The sequence below is a fragment of the Cryptotermes secundus genome, unplaced genomic scaffold, assembly GCF_002891405.2.
Source record: "Cryptotermes secundus unplaced genomic scaffold, Csec_1.0 scaffold354, whole genome shotgun sequence".
In the NCBI taxonomy this organism is placed as follows: Eukaryota; Metazoa; Arthropoda; class Insecta; order Blattodea; family Kalotermitidae; genus Cryptotermes; species Cryptotermes secundus.
This window is the reverse complement of record NW_019737392.1, coordinates 402,641-409,164: the sequence shown is the minus strand read 5'-3', so window position 1 is coordinate 409,164 and position 6,524 is coordinate 402,641. Positions and strand designations below refer to the sequence as shown.

Sequence of the window (6,524 nt, the reverse complement as noted above, 5' to 3'; positions counted from 1 at the left end):
TGGACAAAGTGGTGCTGGGGCAGGTTTTCTCCGAGTACTTCGGTTTCCCCTGCCAATCTTCATTCCACCAATTGCTCCACAATCACCCTCACCTATCATCTGGGGCTGGTACAATAGGCCAGAAGTGGCCGCAGTACAGGGGACTTAGTCCCACCCCACTAACAATAAAAAAAAGTCAGCTGAACGGTCGTAAACCTGACCGCCGCCAAGTTTAGGTTTCCTATACTTCATATGCATGGCTTCTCCTTGTTCAATATCACGTGCATTTAGATTTACATGGTTTAGGAATACTTCTTCCTGTACCCTGTATAATTTAGTTACGTAGTCCTACACGTAAGGACTTTTGAAAGCCACTCCATTTCTCTGATCAGGGCGCGTCTGTGAAGGCGTCTAGTAGCATGGAAAACTCTGTTCGACAGGCGCTGCAGTTTCAAGAGGTGAGAGGCCACCGTATACCTCCAGGCGGGTCAGGCCTAAGTCATAACCTACCTAATCAGAGTTTCGTAAAGCGTAACTTTAATAATCTTTAATTAAACGCCCATTTATGAATAGAGAATAGGTCCTTTTGTATGTGCGCAAGGCCTTGGCTACTGTCCTTTCAATATAATGTCTCCATGAAATCCTCCTGTCGAAAGTGACACCAAGACACGATGCATTATTTATAAAGGGAATGACACGTCCGTTTAGTTGTAGTATGTCGTCATGGACTAGAGAAAAGAGAGCGCCTGGGTGTTCCCTTCTATAATCGTTATATTCCAGCTCTCAAGCCTAAGTCAAAGTTATGTTACGACCGACGGTCAGTGGGCCAGTCTGTCTGGGAATAAAGCACGCCTCCGGGGCTTACGAACAGATTTTTGTTACCGTCAGACAATTGACGGTTTGTTGATGTGGGACGCCCTCTCTCACGAGAGGACGAGTTTGCCGTTTACTATTGCTGCTGGCACTCACAAGAGCAATCATTCTCGGGTCCGAGTCCCGCGGGCTTCTTGATGTGGGGCGCACTCTCTGACGAGAGGACGGGTCTGTCATTTGCCAGAATTACAGTCAACAGTAATAAGTCTGTTGTCAGTATGTACAATTTCCATTTTACATGTTATAAAATATATGTATATACTATGTACAACAATATGCAAGACCTCTGTCTGTGCAGACAGAACCCCGTGTTGGGGTTCGCCTTGTCAAATTTTGCGAACATTTGCATTTTCATGATTTTGTATGACTGTTGCATATTACCTACTTAATTTTGTTATACAATCATATATGTAAGGAAGTTTGAGAGCCATGTGCAAATCGTGAACCCTTGTGCGCCTTGGAAAATTTCCAATTTCCAGTACTCACAACACGACCTGGAATTAGATCTCGTTACCCAGCCTCTGCATAAACCCAACAGAAAACACCGTCTCCATGGCTTCTCTATTGCTACAAGTAAATTGGTCACTGTGCTTAATTAGTTAGGCACTGCGTGTCCATTCTCCGAGCTAGAGAACAGGGGACTGAAGGCTCCTAGAGCCGTCAGATTGTAAAGTGTGGTCATGGGTCCCGTGGGCCTCGGAACCAAATAATTACTGTGCTGGCGAGACCAACAAAACAGCAGTAAGTCAGTCAGTCAGTCAGTCAGTCAGTCAGTCTATTCTCCAACAATTCCTCCCCTGTTTTGTCAGCTTATGTAGCCGCGGAAACGTGTTTACAGCGCCATTGCCTAGCAACGGGCAACTGATTAATTTACTGTTACCTAGCAATGGATGTCTCTTCTCGCTCTACAGTTCTTGCTTTGAGTCATCATGTCACAGTATGTTGAAACTAGAATATAGTGACAATAAAATAAACAGAGCCGGACACGGTAGCCGAGTGGTCTAAGGCATGTAGTGTCTTCGCTCGCTTGGAAACCGGGATCGTGGGTTCGAATCCCACTCAGGGCATGGATGTTTAATTTGTGTCTGTGCGTTTTTCTGTGTTTGTGTACAGGTAGAGGCCTTGCGACGAGCTGATCACCCGCCCAACGAGTCCTACCGTATGTCTAAGGTCTAGAAAAACCGAAGTGAACGGAGAAGTTCATGGAGGTAGGCCTAGGCCCACTGGGGCTGTAGTGTCAAGGAAAAAAAAACAATAAAAAAATGAAAATTATCCTCAAATGAAAGAGTGTTTCAATTGGAAACATCCAAAAATCGACAGATGCTGTTCGTAGCTTTAGAACACCTGGATGATAAACTACTTTTTTGCGAATTACTCACATAAAAAGTGTAATAATTTACTCATTAATGAACAAAAATAATAATGGTAATAACAACAACAGTAACGACGACGACTTTGTTTTGAGGCAGTTACTAGACAGCTGGGAATTGTGGGTTCGGAGGTAACACAGAGACTGTGAAACAATGGCCCGCAAAGAGAGGAATCGATAGATGGCTCTGGCGGCATAGATAAGAATTTGTATTGAAAGCCGGAGAGTGGAGGCACAGTCGTGTTGCAGATAGACACTGGTTTACATCGAGTGGCTTGGAAATTGACAGTTGATACCGTCATATTGCAAGGTGAGTTCACAGTTTGAGTACTCTAGTATAGACAATTAATAGCATCGCAAAAGGAAATGCCTTGAGACCGCGTAAACATAACATGTAGCACAGCACAAGGTTTCCGAAATATTACCCCTCGATGCTATACTGTCTTGACGCTGACAGCGTTGTTAAATAAGTTGAAGAAAAATATTGCTCATGAAATTATTTATATATAATGTAAGTGACATATTTCCTGCCGTATTAGCCCGAATATAAGGTGAGCATTTTTTCAAATGTTGCTTCTTAGAAAAGAAATGACGCCTTGTTTTAGTGCCCTCTAGATTAAATCTGAAGTTGATTATGAGGATATCAGATTGGTAATTTTAATTATATTTGTGACAATACCTAGAATTATATTTAATGTATTACATTCTGAATTCATTATTTCTTAATACAAAAATTTTTGCTTCTTTTTTCTTATAACCCTCAGAACTAAATTACGGGTTCTGTTTTGTACAAAATATATTTATTTTTATTTTCTAATTGGGAAAATAGGGGGTCGCCTAACGTTCTTATTTATACGGAAAATCTATATATTGAACTAACACATAAATATTCTGTATTTATCTTCAAGAGAACATACCTCACCTGTCTTGGAAAAATTAATGTGTATTGACTGAGTATTTTCGCCGTTTCTGTCCTTACGGGAAAATTCCGCGATAATTCCTTAAATTTGGTGATGATCGTTTTCTTCCATTTACCTTCCAATTAATTATTCGTCAATTATCCTATAATTGGAAGCTATGAAGTCTGAGTTACTGATGGTGTCGGTAAACAACTTGCAAATAAAATTAAAGGAAATAAATGAAACTCAAAAATGAAATTTGCTTTCAAATTGTGAAATTGTTTAATCTGGTAAATGTATTTATCACTACATTCCAAAGGGTTAGGTTAGCGTTTTCATCCAATATTTATGTTAATTGTAGTCCTCCGTTACATATAGATTTGTCTGATGTTCAGCGCAGCGGTAAGTATCGAAGTATTGTCCCAGAAAATGAAATCTTAATTCTCCTGACGACATACAATTAGTCTTGCAAATGCGTTTCTGGATAATGACGTGACACAGGCCATGGAATCTCTCCTATCCTAATTCAACCTAGGCGATTAACCTCTCATCGCAGTGAGGGACGTAATGTCTGAAGTTTATACAGTATCATTACATAACCAGTGAGAACTGTGTAATTAAATATAAACAAGTGAAACATGTCTGCCTATGCCGGAAAGAAAGCTTGCAATAAAATCATGATAAAATTAATAGTAACATAATTTGAAAATGAGTGTAAGATATAAGTGCCACTTTATAACTGTTACAAATAGTATATTTATAATGGAAATTATGTACTCAGGAAATGCCTATTAATCAGTTAGAAGTTTCTTCATACTACCTATTTCACAAAACACTGGCAATAAACTATAGAGCAATTTTCCCCTTTCCTTTGGGCTGTGGTATCTTTTTAGGATAACATAAATTAAAATCATTTGAAAAAAGTGCAAAGTAAAATATTTTACCAAAAAGGGATGAAGTAAGTAAACAATCAGTATCTTACATGTAGAAGAATTTCTGTGATCAATACACGTAGTCTAATTTACTATTGCCAGGATTGTGTAGCTCGGATTGAGGAATAAGAATGCATACGCAATTTTTGTGGGCAAATTTGAGTCGACCAAATGACGTTTCTCATGTGAGGCAGAAGAGATGACCGCTGTACTATATTCTGTTTTGGTCTATGTAGCTAAAACATGGATCGTAGAATACGTTGTTGTTTTATAATTAAGATATAACAATTTGGGTTCAATTAGAGCGTAAAATAATTGATGAAATTTATTTTGGTTACTCAGGTAACCTAATTTCTGGAGAAAGAAAAAAAAATAGGCCTGGAATATTCACTAGCTTCTATTTCAGCACGTGAGAGAGATAAACGGGGATATCGCGTGACCACTTCTCAGCACCGAGCGACATTTCCAATATGATCTTAAAAAATACAAAGCCTGTACACCATTTCATGACGAACATACGGAAATCGCCGATCGCCCCACAGTTAAGCGCGTTCCGTTTACTTGTTAAATCTAGTGCCAGATATTACTACTCAGAAATTTTCTTTTTGTCACAATACAGGATTCCGAAACTACATTAGACCTGATAAACATCCATTTTAGGAAAATAAACTTTGTCTATTCTGAGAATCATACGAAACCTATAAATACACTTTGTGAAAACAATTTAGTGTTATGACGTTAAAAATATTATAAAGAGATTTTTTAATTTTTTGACCGGTTCACAGCTCTGCGGTTCACTGCGACCGGTGGACTGTCCGCCGCCAGATGCATACGAATTTTGCCAATGAACCAGCATGTCTGATGGCCAATAACTTTTGGAACGAAGGAAAGCAATTAACTTGTGCACCGTTTGACGGCATTATGTTTCACGGTGAGCAGTACGGTTCATACGTTGGAATTGATGATTTGTCAGCGGTAGACAGCAGTTATCAGTTCCATTACTCATTTGTTCTCAGTCTGTGAGCAGTGTGGTACGTCATGGTGCCGTGCAATTTAGAGCAGCATGTATTTCTGCATAACATCCATGTGAAATACGGATCTGCAAGGAAGTGTCGGTGAAAATTTCGACGTAATATTTTTATGAAAGAGTTCCCAGGAGACAAAGAATTCACAGTCTGGTGAATTAGATCAACGAGAATCATAATAGACAAGAAACAAACACATGAGCGCCCAGTGATTACTGAGAAAAGGCAGATGACATAGGAGCACGACTTGAACATGCACTTAAAAAATCACTGAAGCGTCTAGTTCAAGAGGGTGGAGTGTCATAGTCTACTGCAAGAAGGGCAACACAATTGCTGAAACTTAGACTCTATAGAACAACAGTAATCCATGCCTTGCAGTCGCGCGATCCGGCTAGCAGGGCTAATATTTTCAATTGGTTTCTGCAGTCGTCGAAACTAAGATCGATCCGCAATTGATAGGACAGCATTTTCAAGATCTCCTGTGAATTTTTAATTGTAACTGCTTAATTCCGAAAGTTATCGGCCAAAAGCCGTATTGATTCATCAGCAAAATTCGTATGCTCTTCGCAGCCGGAGTTTCACCGGTCGCCGTGAAGCACAGAACCATGCAACCGGTCAGCGAAGTAAAAATCCTTCATGTATATATAGGTCTAGTAACCAGTGATCTTTAAAATTTAACGTGATGAGCCATTTACAAGGCAATGGTTGTCAAATCTGCAATGAAGATTACGTTCTTCTGAGATGTGTATATAGAAACGTGGTATATATCTACAAAATTATATGAGGTTACATGCCAGAAGACCGCAATTATCATATTAATCTCCGTGAGAACATTAAACCTCACAAAATCTGAAAATCTGGAGAAGCTCAGTTTACTCGTATGTGTCACGCTCTCTGTTACCTTACCCACTAAGTGGGCGATATCATAAAACATAATAAATTCGGTTACAAAAAAAGGAATGTTTTAAAATTCAATTGATTTTAAGTACTTGCACTAGGGCGATTGCATTTGAGCTCTTTCTTTCACCAACCAACCAACCAACCAACCAACCAACCAAACAAACAAACAAACATGCAAACAAACTAACTCCATGGATATAAGTCCTTCTCGAGAAGCCGCTACCACAGTGCTTAAAGCAGCGCTAAGCTAATCTTATTAATCATTCATTCATCAGTAATCTGTCAAGACGACAGGTCCACAGTCTCTTCCAAAACAGTTCCTCCACTTGATGCGATCTAGAGCTTTCTCCTTCAAATGAAAATATCCTCTTCTGGCCCCAAGATCATCCAGCATCTTCTTACGTCTTCTTCCTCGTCTTCTGGTCACTTCTATCCGCCCCTCTATCTTTCCTTCAATAACTTCTTTTAGAAGGCAGTTACCGCGTAAGATATGACCAATCCAATTAGCCTTCTGTTTTCTTATTTCGTGTAGGATATTCCTCTGCTC

At 39.5% G+C, this 6,524-nt stretch overlaps 1 protein-coding gene across 1 annotated transcript in view; it reads left to right on the top strand.

Annotated features, from left to right (window-relative positions):
* The first annotated feature begins 2,448 nt into the window (after positions 1-2,448).
* Positions 2,449-6,524, top strand: part of LOC111870302 (glutathione S-transferase) — a 22,671-nt gene continuing 18,595 nt past the window's right edge. Inside the window, exon 1 of the mRNA XM_023862470.1 lies at positions 2,449-2,531. The gene's annotated coding sequence lies outside the window, so the exon portion shown is untranslated. The remainder of the gene's footprint in view (positions 2,532-6,524) is intronic.